General features: G+C 50.2%; 1 pseudogene; it reads right to left on the reverse strand.

Annotated features, from left to right (window-relative positions):
* Positions 1–11,495: 11,495 nt before the first annotated feature.
* On the reverse strand, positions 11,496–13,678 carry LOC136303442 (forkhead box protein J1-like; annotated as a pseudogene).
* Positions 13,679–14,593: the final 915 nt, after the last annotated feature.

A 14,593-nucleotide genomic window follows, 5' to 3' on the forward strand; every position in this document is an offset into this window, starting at 1 on the left:
GCAGGATTTTCTGGCCCCTCGAAAGTCCTGTACACAGCTTTCCCTGCATTTACTGCTGCTAAACACAGCCTTTGTGGGATCATATGGCACTTTAAGTGCTCTGATTTACAGAGAGGCAGCAACTCCATCTGTAACAAACATCCTAAAGCTGAGTTTAAGAGCGATCCACTGTATTTATTTGGCACATAAACACTCCCCTGCAAGGCATGTGCCTGAACTCACGGGAACATCACGGGCACAGCAAGGTCACAGCCAAGCTGAAGGTGACAGGGGAGAAAGGCAAATCTTGGGAATTAGCAAATGGAAAACCGTCCTTTTCTCCTGGTAAATATTCCGGATACGTGGCTAAGATTTCTTCCTCAGATAAAGAGCCTGGTGGTACACAGAACAAGAAAAAGACAACCCCAGGCTCGGTTTAGCTTTAGCTTTCCAAAGTTATGCGTTTTATCTGTGGATAGAAATTGTTTCCCTGGAATTAGGAAACTCCAGGTGGCTCTGCGAGGTCAATTATCTTTGAGCTCCCTCAAGCGGCACTGAAACCTTGGGGTTTGTCACAGAAATCCTTGAGTTTCTTACAAAAAATTCTCGAGTTTGTCATAGAAATTCTCGAGTTTGTCATAGAGATCCTGGAGTTTGTCATAGAAATCTTGGAGTTTGCAATAGAAATCCCCGAGTTTGTCACTGCAATCCTCAACTTTGTCACAGAAACCCTCGAGTTTTGTACAAAACCCCTCGAGTTTGTCACTGAAATCCTTGAGCTGGTCCCTGAAACTTCCCAATTTGTTGCACAACTCCTTTCCTAACGAAGCCCTGTCATTCGAGCCCGTGTTTTTCACAGCAGCTGTAGCAAACGGAGATGCTCGGGTTTCCAGGAATCGAAACCACTTCAGAGCAGTTGAAGGCGATCCATTTAATAACACAGTTCTCTTCTGACAGATCTCTGAAAAGACACGGATCAAGGGAAATGAAGCGTTTTATGTCCAAGAGGAGTTTGCAGCTGATTCCCAACATGATACCTGCGTGTTGTGAGAAGTTGTTTTGACTTTTTTTTCTTTTTCTGTGGTTCCTTCTCAAATTCATGCCTGAGTCACTGGAAAGTGAACGTGTTGTTCAACATCTCAGGTAAAACTCAGCCCTTTGCTTTCTACACCTTGAAGAGGTAAATAAATCCTCTGGCTTCAGTCCAGAAGTTTTTTAACATGGTTTTGCCTCGTTAAAAGCACATTTTATTTAAGAAGAACATCTTTTAATCAGAAAGCAATTGATGTGCACACAGGATTCAGGTCGTTTTTGGTGCAAGGAGATGAAATTTGATAGCAGACTGGAGCTTTTCACAGTAAAAAAAAAAAAAAAGTAGTAGGTTTTTCAAGGGTTTGAATAATATGGCAAGAACCTTTTGGAGCAAAGAGCTCAAGAACAAAATGACTTTGGAGAAGAGAAAACTTCAGTGTTTGAAGGAGCTACAGGGAAACCGGAGTGGGAGTGTTCATCAGGGACTGCCAGGACAGGAGGGAATTCATTTCCACTGTGTAAAAAATGAGCTCCACTCTCTTTTTAAATGTTTATGAGTTGAATAAAAATTAAAGACAGACAATTAGGAGACATAAGAGCAAATGCTTCAGCTGGGGTGCCTCACCAGAAAGCAACGCTCTTCTCTTTTCAATGCCTGTGTTTTTAAGGATTGCTGTTTGACATATTCAATAGATATTAAAACTTTTTGTTTGCTTGTTTTAAGTTTTCCTAATTATCTTATTTGATCGATTTGTTTGTGGGTGTTTTTCTTGTGTTTGGTAACATGGGTTTTGGCTGGTTTTATTTTGATAAAGAAACTAGAAATCCAGCAGCTTTTATGTAGGGTGATGACCTCTCCCTCATAATTGTTGGCTTGGTCAGTCTCAGATGTCACAAAGAAAAAAATGAATTTTTCTGCTATTCACACTCTGTCCCAATCAGAAAATGCACTCATCACCTTTCTAAAGATTGACATTTATCTTTACATTGACACTTCTGAGAGGAATGACAGGTTTGTCTTTACAAACAAACTCTGGGTCTGCTGGTGGATAAAACCAGCACTGAGAGAGAAAAGAAACAATGGGAAGGATCCCACTGATTGATGAATGGAAAAGAAGACGTTTGCCTTCACAAACAAACGGTAGGTTTGCTGATAAATGAAAATGGATGTTGAAAGATGAAAGAAACAATGGGGAAACCCCATAAATTCCATAAAAATTCAAAGTTTAAAGGGGGTTGTACGTTAAGGAGGAATTTTGGGTATTGGGCACTCTGGGAAGTATGTAACTCTCAAGCACCTCAGGCAACAGGGGAAGAGAGGGAAACGGGGCCAGGAAATTGGGATAAATAGGAGGCTGCGTCCTCCAAAATTTCACAGACCTCAGGGGAAATGCCCCATGGCCTCTCCCTTTATTCTTTTATTATTAATTATCATTTATAAAGTAAAAGCACTCCTCTGGCTCCTTTTCGCACATAAACCTGTGTCGTTTGCGGGTTAATTTTCCTAGCACTGACATTCACGCTTACACTGACACTGACATATTTTTAATATTTATTTCACGTTCCTATTTCCCAGAGTTCCCCCCCCCCCCCCCGCCCTCAGGCCTCAGTCCGGCGTTGCCGTGGCAACGGGGGGTCACGTGCCGGGCGGGTGACGTGCCGGGCGGGTGACGTGCCGGGCGGGTCACGTGCCGGGGCTCACGCGCGGCGGGCGCGATGGCGGACGAGGAGCAGCGGGCGCTGCTCGGCGCTGAGGGCGGCGATGGCGGCGGCTCCCCGGGCCCTCCCCGCGCTGCCCGCCGCCTGCGATCCCCGCCGCCTCCCGCACCGCCTGCTCGTGCTGGCCCTCATGCGCTTCCTCGGCTTCGGTGCGGGCGGCGCGCGGGGGATCCGTGTGGGGGCCGTGTGAGGGGGGGGCGGGTGTGGGAGCCGGCGCGGAGCCCTGAGCCGTCCCCTTCTCCCCGCAGGCAGCTGCTACGACAACCCGGCCGCTCTGCAAACGCAGGTTCAGCGGGTGAGTCGCTCTCGGGGCGGGGCTTTAAAACAACAGGAGGAGTGATTCTTTCCGTGGGTGTGGGCTAACGGAACAGGGGGGGAGGCTTCCAACTAGGAGAGATGGGATTTTGGGAAGGAATTCCTGGCTGGGAGGGAAACAAAAAAAAAACAAACCCCCAAAAACAAACAAAAACCCCAACAACAACAAAAAAACAAACCAGTATTTACCCTCCAGATAAGGAAAAAAAAAAAAAAAAAAAAAGGAAAAATTCATTCCTTTTTTCTTCAGTTTCTTCTCATCTGACTTCATCTCCTGGTTCCCATGCAGGGAGTGGTGGAGGCCCCAGCCCTGAAAGTGTTTCACAATCCTGTGGATGTGCTGGGTTAACAGCTGGGCTGATGCTCCTGGAGGTCTTTTCCAACTTTAGGGATTCTGGGGTGATTCTAAAAGGACAAAGAACTGGTGGTTCCAAAGGGTTTCAGCTCCTCTGGCTGTAACCCAAGCAGATTCCACAGGAGATGTGCATGGCCAGGTCAGCCTGGTGGGATTTCCTTCCCCATCCAAGGGGAAACTGGTTCCTATGTGCAGTCACAGTCATTTACATCTTAGTATCTTTGGGAATGTTGTTCCCAGTGGAAGCAGGGGGAGGTAAAATCCCTTGTGGCCTTCCCAAGCCTCTGGGATGTCCATTCCTCGTGCTGGTGGTCAGGGGTGGGTGGAATTCAGGATTTGCCCAAATGGAAGAACTAAAAATAGAAAGAAACCAAGTTGTGAGGGAAAGCTTCTCACAATTTCCACTAAAACAATCCGAGAACTTGCTTTACTCATTTCCTTCTGCTCAAACCAGGTTCTTGTCAATGAATCCTGTTCTTTTTCCTCCTTCTCAAGGAGCATGTGGAGCCCAGGCCCAGCTGTGACTCAGGTGAAAGCACAGCACCATTTTTCCTGCCTCGGGGGAAGAAGGTGAGTCCTGGAGGTCCCCTAAGAAATGACCAAATTTTGCAAGCCAAGGAAGCTGGGATGAATCTTTCCTTGAAACTCTGGGCTGGGAATAATTCCCTTCACATTTCCTGAGTGGGGATGAGCTGGTTGTGGTGCCAGGAAAGGCCAGGGGAATATCTCAGATACTCACCTGTATCTGAGGATTTGTGTTTTATTCACTTGGCATTTGTGGGGAACAGCAAGGTGAACACACTCGTTTCCTTCTCTCAGGCCGTGAATAACACTGAGGAAATTGTTTGCACTTGGAAACCACAAGGTGGGGAGCTCAGGGACATCAAAATGCAAAGAATTGTAATCTGTGGGTGAAACTCTGAAATCGAGTGTTGAGCAAGATGCTTCTAAAGGAAACAGTATATTTTCAGAATTAGATCACTAGGGATTTTTTTTTTCTGCTGTGCAAAATAATTTCTCATTCACTGTTTGAAGGAAATAAGTTACAGTAATTACTGCAATAATTACAATTTTCCACATAATGTCCGTAATAACTCTTAGTCTATCTCTTCGTAGTTCTGTGTGAGCTTCAGCTTCAGTTCGTTATCACCTGGTGTGATCTTCCAGATTCCTTCTGGGGCTTTCTTCACTCGGGAGTGATGGATCCAGGCTTTCTGTTCTTTGATCTTGATTGCAGTGAAGGTAGTAAGAAGCACCTGGAATGGTCCTTCTCACTGTGGTTCCAAGGTCTTTTCTGCAAAAGACTTAACATATACATACTGGCTTATCTAATTCTCGGTTTTGAGCTTCGGCCACGTATTTCTCAATTTCTCGAAGTTGTTTATTTAGGGCCTTTATATACTCATGTAGGGTTTCTTCCCCTACTTGCATTGGGCGTTGTTCTTTTTTGAACTGCATATGGCCTTCTATACAGTATTTCAAAAGGGCTTAGTTTGTTTTTTTGCCCTTGGTTTTGTTCGAATTTGCAATAGTGCCAATGGGAAAGCCTGGGGCCAGGGCAAATTTACTCCTTGCCCCAATCTCACAATTTGTTGTTTAATCAAGTGGTTCATTTTTTCCACTTGACCACTAGATTGAGGGTGGTATGGGGTATGCAATTCACAATCTATTCCCAGGTGATTACTTATTTGCTGCACAGTTTTTGAAATAAAGTGTGGCCCTCTATCTGAGGATATGGTGGCTGGAACTCTAAACTTCGGTATTATTTCTTGTAACAGTGCTTGTTTACCTCTCGGGCCTTAGCTGTCCGGCCAGAAAAGGCTTCTGGCCATCCTGAGAAGGTATCAGTTAACACCAATAGGTAACGATGTCCTCCCTTCCTGGGCAGCTCTGTAAAGTCAATTTGCCATTGTTGCCCAGGTCCACAGCCTTTCCCAATTTGTCCCACTTTAGGCTTTGGAGCATTTTTGAGATTAGTTGGGAGGCAAAGGCTACACTGACGAGTTACTTGTATCACTGTGCCCTGCAATTTCCTGGCCATGATCTTTTCTTTGAAATGGTTAGACAGGGCATCCATTCGCCAGTGTGTTTTCTCATGCTCCGTCTGTACTAATGCCCACAACAAATAGGAGGGTACTACAAGTTTCCCTTCTTCTGTTACAGCCCATCCCTCCTGGTTATAACTTGCCTTTTCTGCCTTAATGAGTTTTTTATCCTCTTTATTGTATATTGGCTTACCCTCAATAGAAATTTTTCCATCTGGAATTAATGCTGCTTCAATTGTCTCATTAGGTATCTCACTTTTTGCTGCTTCTTTTGCCTCTCTATCTGCCAGCATGATCCCCTCTTCCAATTCCGAGCTCACCTTCTGGTGTGCCTTGATATGCATGATGACTGCCTTCTCAGGTAGTTGTACTGCCTCCAACAGTCTCAATATTTCTTGTGCGTGTTTAATATTCTTCTTTTGTGAGTTTAGCAGTCCTCTCTTTCTCCAAGTGGCTCCGTGGGCATGCACAACTCCAAATGCATACCTTGAGTCTCTCTGCTTGAGGTAACTGCATACTCAGCATGCTTTTTCCTACTGTTGACATAGCTGCTCCCATCAGTAAAGCAGGTCTGGGCATTTTCAAGTGGGCTATCTTTCAGATCCGGGCGACTGGAGTAGGTGGCGTCAATGGTCTCCAGGCAATCATGGATCGCTGGTTCTCCCATGCTTCCGCTGAGGAAGGAAGCTGGGTTCACAATGTTAGTTACCACAATCTCAGCATCATCCTGTTCCACCAGTATAGCTTGGTGCTTCAGGAATTTCTGTGGGGAGAGCCAATGCCCCCCTTTCGCTTCCAGGACTGTACACACTTTGTTAGACACTAGCACCGTCGTCTTCTGGCCCAGGGTGAACTTGCGTGCCTCTTGGATGTTCACTGCCACTGCTGCAACGGCTCTGAGGCACCCTGGCCACCCCTTAGCTGCCGTATCCAGCTGCTTAGAGAGGTAGGCAACTACCCTTCAATACGGGCCCAGGTTTTGTGCTAGTATCCCTAAAGCGATCCTTTGCTTCTTGTGAGAAAACAAAAAGAATGGCCTACTTACATCTGGAAGTCCCAAGGCTGGTGCTGACATGAGGGCTTTCTTTAGCTGGTCGAAGGCTCGAGCCGCTTCTTTGGTCCACTGAAGATCTCTGCTTCCTTCCGTGATCAAGGCATACAGAGGTTTAACAAGTAATCCGTAATTATAAATCCACAGTCTGCACCATCCTGTGATGCCTGAGAAGGTTCTCAGTTCTTTCACTGTCTGAGGCTTTGGGGTCTGGCATATTGCCTCTTTGCGATCTTGCCCTAAGGTTCTCCGTCCAGCACTCACTTCATAGCCCAGGTAAATTACTGTTTGTCTCACCATTTGGGCTTTCTTCTGGGACACCCGATACCCCTGCAGGCCCAAGAAGTTGAGGAGGCATACCATCCAGTCCACACATGTTTCCTGGGTCTGGGTGGCTATTAGGAGGTTATCCACATACTGGAGCAACTGTCCTTCTCCTGGTGGAGGTTCCCAAGACTCCAAATCTTTTGCAAGCTGTTCCCCAAATATGGTGGGGGAGTTTTTGTACTTTTGAGGCAAACACACCATGTGAGCTGAGTTTTTCGTCTAGTTTTGGGGTTCTCCCACTCAAATGCAAAGATTTTCTGGCCAGCTTCATGGAGAGGGAGGCAAAAGAAAGCATCTTTCAAATCTAAAACAGTAAACCAGGTTAGTTCAGGGATTAAACGAGTTAAAAAGGTGTAAGGGTTAGCAGCTACTGGATACGAGTCTTCAGTTATCTTATTAACAGCCTTTAAGTCTTGTACTAGCTTGTATGATCTCTTAGGCTTCTTCACTGGCAAGAGAGGAGTGTTAAAATCAGACTGACACTCTTTTAGTAGTCTTATCTTCAAATGTTTTCAATAATTGGACTAATCCCTTCTCTGTCTTCCTTCTTTAGGGGCTATTGTTTAACTTTTACTGGCTGCCTTCTTTCTTTAAGTTTGACCTATACGGATAGTGCATTCTTTGCCCTGCTTGGTATGTCAGAAGCCCACACCCCAGGACACACTTGATTTATTATTTTTTTGAAATTCTCTTCTTCATTGGCAACTTCAATTTCTTTGGTTATCATCATTAAGCTTAACAGTTCTACATATTGTTGATCTTTTACCTCCAAAATAATTTTCCAATTCTTAAATACTATTTTTGTCTCCAGCTGCTCTAGCACATCTCTGCCCAAAAGTGCAGATGGAGCTTTAGGCATATATGAAAATCAATGAATTCTTCATTGTTTTTCAATTTATACTTCAATGGTTTGCAAAAAAAATAAGCTTTTTCAGATTGGCCAGTTGCTCCTTTTACCATAACATAGTCGTTGTTTACAGGTATTAGGGCCTTATTCAGCACTGAAAATGTTGCCCCTGTGTCTATTAAGAATTCTCTTTTTTTTTTTTTTTTTTTTTTTAATGCTTTTTGATCTTATTCTAATTCTTAAGTTTCACCTGGTATTATTCTGGTACAAAAATATGCTGGCCACACTCAACTTTAGGAATTTGTACTGGTTTCTTTAAGATCTTTGAAATTTCGTTTTCCAGCAACTCAAATATTTTACTGCTGCGCGGGCTTATGGTTCCACTCTTAGGTACTAGCCACTTGTACCCTTATCGGACCCACGAGCCTTGACAGAGTGCACCACGAAGCACAGTCCACTGCTTACAGTAGCAGCCCCTCCTTGGGCAGGGGAACTCTTTTGAACCAGCTTCCCAATTCTTGTGCCTCCTATTCCTGGGCATATATCAAAATCAACACAAGAGAGAAAAAACAACAAAACGAAACAAAAACCAGTTTGTTGACTTTAAAAAGGAAAAAGTTAGCTGTACTTTCAGCTGTTGAGGAAAGAATTATGGTTAAAAAGCAAAAAAGGAAAAATCAAAACAAGGCTCGAGGCATAAAAAGCAAAACAGATGTTTTCAAACTAAGGCTCAAAGCATTACCTGTTGAGACAAGAACTTATGGTTAAGAAAAGGATAAACGTCTTTTTATTAAAGCAAACAAACGAAAAGCAAAACCAGACAAACAAAAACTTTTCCAATCAGTCAGGCACAGTTTTAGGCTCGCAAAGGAAGCAGCCAAGGTGGGGGGGAGATCCTCTATGACTCTGAATACATTCTTAAAATCCTACAGACTTCGGCCGGGACACAGCACAGACCCTCCTGCAGGAAAGGGGGGGCGGGGCTCGATCCCACACTCCCCCTTCGCTCTTCTGCAGTTGCAGCCAAGGACTACAGCACTTTGAAGATATTATCACACACTGGCAATTGCAAACTTCCACTTGCCAAAAATCCCTGGGCGTTTTACAAAGAGCTGGGAAACATAGCCTTAGGCTGTGAGTTCAGCCTGTTGTCTGACTACCAAGGTGACACTAAGTACCCTTGATCACCAGCTATGTCAGGCATAGATAGAAAGAGAGGGGAAAAAACCTCCTTGCCTGTTTTGTTCCTTTTTTTTTCCTTTTTTTTTTTTTTTTTTCTCTACAAACAGTTTATTCACTCACGGGGCTTTTCTACTGAACAACAAACTAATTGAAGTCACACTATCAGTTAAACGATCAAAACTAGCACACAGCCTTCCCGTGAGACGCCACAGCCTTCCCAAATCCCTTCTCCTTCTCAGACAGAGGTATCTCTCCGCCAATGAGCGGGGGTTTTAAAATCTCTTCCGTGTTGCAGAATTTCCAAAAACACAGAGATTAGAGATTAGTAGCAGATTCCAAAATGACACAAACAGAAACGACTGCTCTACAAGCTTTCACAAACCGCAGCACAAACGGTACAAAATTGATTCACAATCACAAAACCTCGGGATCGCCAAGCAGACACAGATCTGCCCGCAATACACACACACACATCCGGTGCGCGGGCCCACGACTCAAAACGGGACCCTTTGCATCTCAAAACTCAGGCTAGCCCCTCAGATTATGCTTTACCAAGGTGCACCTTTAAACTACAAGCCGAAACCGGAGCTAGTACTGCTTTAGAACCAACAAGACCCTAGACCAGCGGCTCTGCTGCCGCCGTTGCTGCCCCGCCACTCGGGATGCAGCCACCAACTGCCAGGTTCTTTACCTGGAAACAAAACAACCATCTACGATACTCCGCGGAGTTTTTCCAAAACTCATTCAGGCCTCTGCTTTGCATAAGACGTCTCTTATGACTTACAAGCTGCCTCTATTCAAAGGTACCTGTCTTCAGTATTTGTTCTTGACTTTATTTTTTAAACATACCTTTTTGTCCGTAGTTCCAGCAGGCTCTGGTCTGTCTCCAGGGGCGTCAGGGGGTCGCAGGAGCCTTCTACCCAGAAAATCCTGGGGGGCGCCCAAAAGGGTCCTAGACCCCGATGGCCCCCTTGGCGAGAGAGAGCAGGCTCCTGCCTGGCTCGCCATAATGAATTATTAAAAAAATATGAATATCGCCCTAATGCCGATACTCAACTATGACGGACAAAAGACTCTCTAAGAGTTTAAAGTTAGAAAGTGTATGTTTAATTGGGCAGCCTGTGGGATAGCTCCCAAACACACGCGCGCTCACAGAAGATCACAGGGTCTTTTTATCTACAGAAGTATTGAATACCCAAAACACAAATGTATATTCATGACTTTAGTGCATCCCATTCCCCGCTTCGTATGGTAATTAGCCAAAAGCTATTAAGCATGCGTGGTTTGTTCTTTGAAATGGGTCGGTGGTCTTTTTTATGGGGCGGGGTCTCAAAATAATGAAGTAAGTGAGTCTTCTTTGCTTTGACTTTTTAACCTTTTAGTGTTGTGTGACAACTGAATCCTGTTTTCCCAGGAGTATTTGATTTATGAATTCATTGTCCTTCTTGAAGCCTATTGATTAGTCAGAATACACAAACATAAGTTGACAGGCCCCATGATTTATCAGTTCCTTAAATCCAGCTTCTGCTTATCAAAAGGGAAGTGTATCTGTCTTACTTCAGCAATATCTGGTTCAACTAAAATCTTTAATTCTTCAAAATGAATGTTTCAGGAATGGAGCTGGAGCACCGGGAGAGGCTGAGGGATGTGAAGGGGCTCAGGAGGGACCTCCGTGGTCTCTACAGCTCCCTGACAGGAGGGGCAGCCAGGTGAGGGTCAGGCTCTGCTCTCGGGTGACATGGTGAGGCAGAAAGGCTCCCAGAGGAGGTTTAGGTTGGATCTGAGGGAAAATTCCTCCTGGAAAAGGCAGTCTTGGCCCAGGCTGCCCAGAGCAGGGGGACTCCCCATCCCTGGGGGGGTTTCACAGCTGTGTGGATGTGGCACTTGGGGACGTGGCCAGGGGTGACCACAGCCTTTTCCAACCTCAGCCATCCCCTGATCCCTTTGGGACCAAACACCAAAAACTCCGGGTTAAATTGTGCCTCCCCACCCCGGGGGGCTTTCCTTGGCCTCTCCCCCCAGCCTGCATCCTGCCTGCCCTGCTCTTCCCTCCCTGGAATCCTCCCCCTTTTCCTCTCCCCAGGTGCCGGACGGAGCGCCCCCTTCCCCCCGGCAGGACTCTGGGGTGAGTGGTGACCCCCCCCGGACACTCCCTGACCCCCGTGTCCCCATCCCTGCACCCCAGACCCCCCCTCACCTCAAACCTCACTCCCCCCATCCCCCCCCGCTCGCCGGGGCAGCGGAGAACGCGGGGGCGGGTGGGATTTGAGGGGGCCGAGCTGGGAGGGGTGGGGGACAGGGCAGGGGGGTGCCGGGGAGGTGAGGGGGGCAGAGCAGGGGGGCATTGAGGGGGTCAGGAGGGGCCTGGGGGGGGCAGGGGGCGCTGGGAGGTATGGGGGGGGGCACTGGGGGGCTGGGCACAGCGGGGACAGGGGAGGCACAGCGGGGACAGGGGGGCGCTGCCCGTGTCCCCCCATCCTGTTCAGGTCCTGTCTCCCCCCCACGCCCCCGGGTCCCACCCAGGAGGGGAAGCAGCATCTTATCTTATCTTATCTTATCTTATCTTATCTTATCTTATCTTATCTTATCCTATCCTATCCTATCCTATCCTATCCTATCCTATCCTATCCTATCTAATGTAGTCTAATCGCCCATCTCTACGAGAGATTTAAAGGGGTCGTCCACAAAGTCCATGACATCCATGTTGGGCAGCGAGGCCTGGATGTTTTCAGCCCCTTGCTCCAGGAAGCTGCAGCTGGGGAGGAGATTCTCCGGTGTCTCCTCGTTCCAGGTAACCTCCAGGAAAGCCGCGGCCGTCAGGTTTTCATCCAAGCCCGGCGTGGTGAGGCCGGGCTCGGCAGGGATTTGCTGCTGCTCTTGCTCCCCTGCTGGGCACAGGGGCAACACTTCAGCCAGGGTGGAAGGTGGCAGCTCCAGGTTGTCGAGAGCGAGGAAATCTTGCTCCAGGGAGGGGCTGAGCAGAGCCTCCCAGTCAATGCTGCCCATCAGTGCGGTCAGCTCGTGCGGCTCCTCGGGGTCGCCCGGGGCATCGCTGGGCAGGCAAGAAGCCTCGGCCACCAGGGCTGTGGGGCAGGGCTCTGGGAACTGCTCCGGGAACTGTTCTGGGACCTGCTCTGGGAACTGCTCCGGGAACTGTTCCGGGAACTGCTCCGGGACCTGCTCTGGGAACTGTTCTGGAAACTGCTCCGGGAACTGTTCTGGGAACTGCTCCGTGACCTGCTCTGGGAACTGCTCCGGGAACTGCTCCGGGAACTGCTCCGGGACATGCTCTGGGAACTGCTCCGAGAACTGCTCCGGGAACTGCTCCGGGAACTGCTCTGGGAACTGCTTCGGGACCTGTTCTGGGAACTGTTCTGGAAACTGCTCCGGGACCTGCTGCGGGAGCTGCTGCGGGAACTGCTCCGGGACCTGCTGCGGGAACTGCTCTGGGACCTGCTGCCCCTCCTCGTTCCCCATGGGATCGCTGTAGAGGTTGCTCCCAAACTCCTCGAACTCTTGGAGCGGCTGCTGCAGCTCCGCGCCCACCTCGAGGCTGCCATGGGCCGGGCTGGGCGCACGCTGAGCTGCTGGCTGGGCTCGCTTGCTGGAGGCTGGCGGGATTTGCTCTGGAAACGCCCCGCGGCCCTCAGAGCTGCTGCTCTTGGGCCACTTGGTGTATTGAGGGTGAAACTTCCAATAGGCGCCTCTGCCCGGCTCCCCCTTGTCTCAGGGAACTTTGACGAAGCGCTTGTTGACGCACAGGTTGTTCCGGATGGCGCTCTAGATGCAAAAGAGAACAAACCCCAGGGTTGAAGTCCTGCCAACGGCTCCTACCTGCCAGCTGGGATGAGCGCGGCAGAAGTAGCTGAAGTTGTCGCGGATCCACTTGCAGATGGCGGCCAGGGTGAGCTTGGGCTTCCCGCTGGCTTCCATGGCCGTGCAGATGAGGGTGGCGTAGGAATAGGGCGGCCTGACGTGCGGGTTGGTTTTGTAGTCGACGTCCTCGGCGGGCGGAGGGGACCTGGGCACGGTCTGGGGCAGGGACGCAGTCACCTCGCCTGCGCTGGAGGCGGAGGAGGAGGACGCGGCCGTGCTGGGAATGTCGAGGAAGTCGCAGAGCTCCTCGGAGGTCAGGGAAAAACCCGGGCTCTGGAAGTCCACCAGGCTCACCAGGTTCTCCCAGATGCTGCAGCGATCATTGGGATCCTCGGAGATGGGAGGCAGGCCGAGGTCGGCGCCCGTGAGATTGACCAGCCACGGCATGTTGGGCTCCTCGCGGCGCTGCTGCTGCTGCTGCTGCTCCTGGCTGGAGCTGGATTGCTCCTGAGCCTCGAGCACGGGGCTGGGGCTCGCCATGGCCTCGGCGCCGGGCAGGGCTCACGTGGAGGCAGAAAATGCACGGGGCAGATGCTGCAGGGAGAAGAGGCAGAGGGTTGAGGTTCAGTGAGAAGCAGCACCCGGACAGCGCCGGGTGTCCCCAGTGCCGCTGGGTGGCACGCGTCCCCGGGGTGCTGGGCGCGGGAGCCGCAACGTCCGCCCCGGGGGGGAGCTTTAGCAGCCCCGAGCCTCGGGGAAATTCCCTCGAAGCCTCGCGTCCCCGGGCCCCCCAAAGCTAACCCCGCCCAGTGCCCGGCGAGGTTTTGGCCGCAGAAAGAATGAAAGAAAATCAACATCCCCTCCCCGCCCTCAAACAACACGAATCCAGTCCTGCCCTCCCACCAAGCAAGGCGGTTTCTCACACCTGCCATGGGTCAGGACGGCACCTCAGAGTCCGACACCTCCACCCCACGAACCCTAAACCACTCGTCCATCCCCTCCCGCCCCATCCTATCCCATCCCCGCTCCCTTCGCTCTGCTGCTGTTCGCCATTCCCCCTGCCCCCGGTCCCCCAAAGTAACCCGGAGCAGGGATCCACCCCAAGCACGGCGTCCCTCGGAGCGACCCGGCGGCTTCAGCCTTGGGGAAATGCCGTGCGGGGGACGCGGCCTTGGCTCCGGCCTTGCAAAGCCGGGATGCCGGCGCTGCTTTTGGGCCAGGAGACCGAGAAACGGAGAGAGTCAGAGTGCGGCCGGAGCGCAGCAGCTGCCGCTGTGCGGGCTGGAGCGGCTCTGGGGCAACGGCAGCGCTGCCGAGCCTTGGGCTCGAGGGGGACGCTGCCACCAACAGGCATTTCCCCGCCCGGCCGCTGAACGGGCTCCTCTGGCGCCGTGCGGGGCTGAGCCCAGCCCCCGCCGCTTCCCGCAGCCCCTCGAGGGCAGCCCCCCGAGCTTCACAACTCCATTTCCGGCCATGTGGGCGTGGTTTATTGGTGCCGTGGGGGGAGCTTGATGCTGATTGGGCCGTAGGGGCGGGGCTGCTCCACTTGCAGCCAATGAGCGGCACCGAGGTCTGGGGGAAAGGGGGCGGGGCTTCAGTGGGCAGAATGTAAGTGGGAAGTGAAGTGGGAGGAGCTTAAAGGGGTGGGGTTATAGCAGGGATAATGAAAGAGGGCGGGGCTTGTGTGAGCGGGGCTTAAAGTGGAAATAGGCGAGGCTTAAAGGTAAAGGGGGGGGGCTTAAATGAGTGTGGCCAAACGGGAGTGGGCGTAAAATCGGGTTGAGGAAAGTGGGCGGGGCTTCAGTGGGCGGGGCTTGAATGACAAGTGGGCGTGGCGTAAAGTGGGTGGGGGATAATGTGGAGGGAAATGAAGAGGTGGGGCTTAAAGCATGGTTGAAGGGGAAGTGGGCGTGGTTTAGGAGAAA

Source organism: Chamaea fasciata, unplaced genomic scaffold, assembly GCF_029207755.1.
Source record: "Chamaea fasciata isolate MVZ Bird 193981 ecotype frontalis unplaced genomic scaffold, bChaFas1.0.hap1 SCAF_34, whole genome shotgun sequence".
NCBI classification, from domain to species: Eukaryota; Metazoa; Chordata; class Aves; order Passeriformes; family Sylviidae; genus Chamaea; species Chamaea fasciata.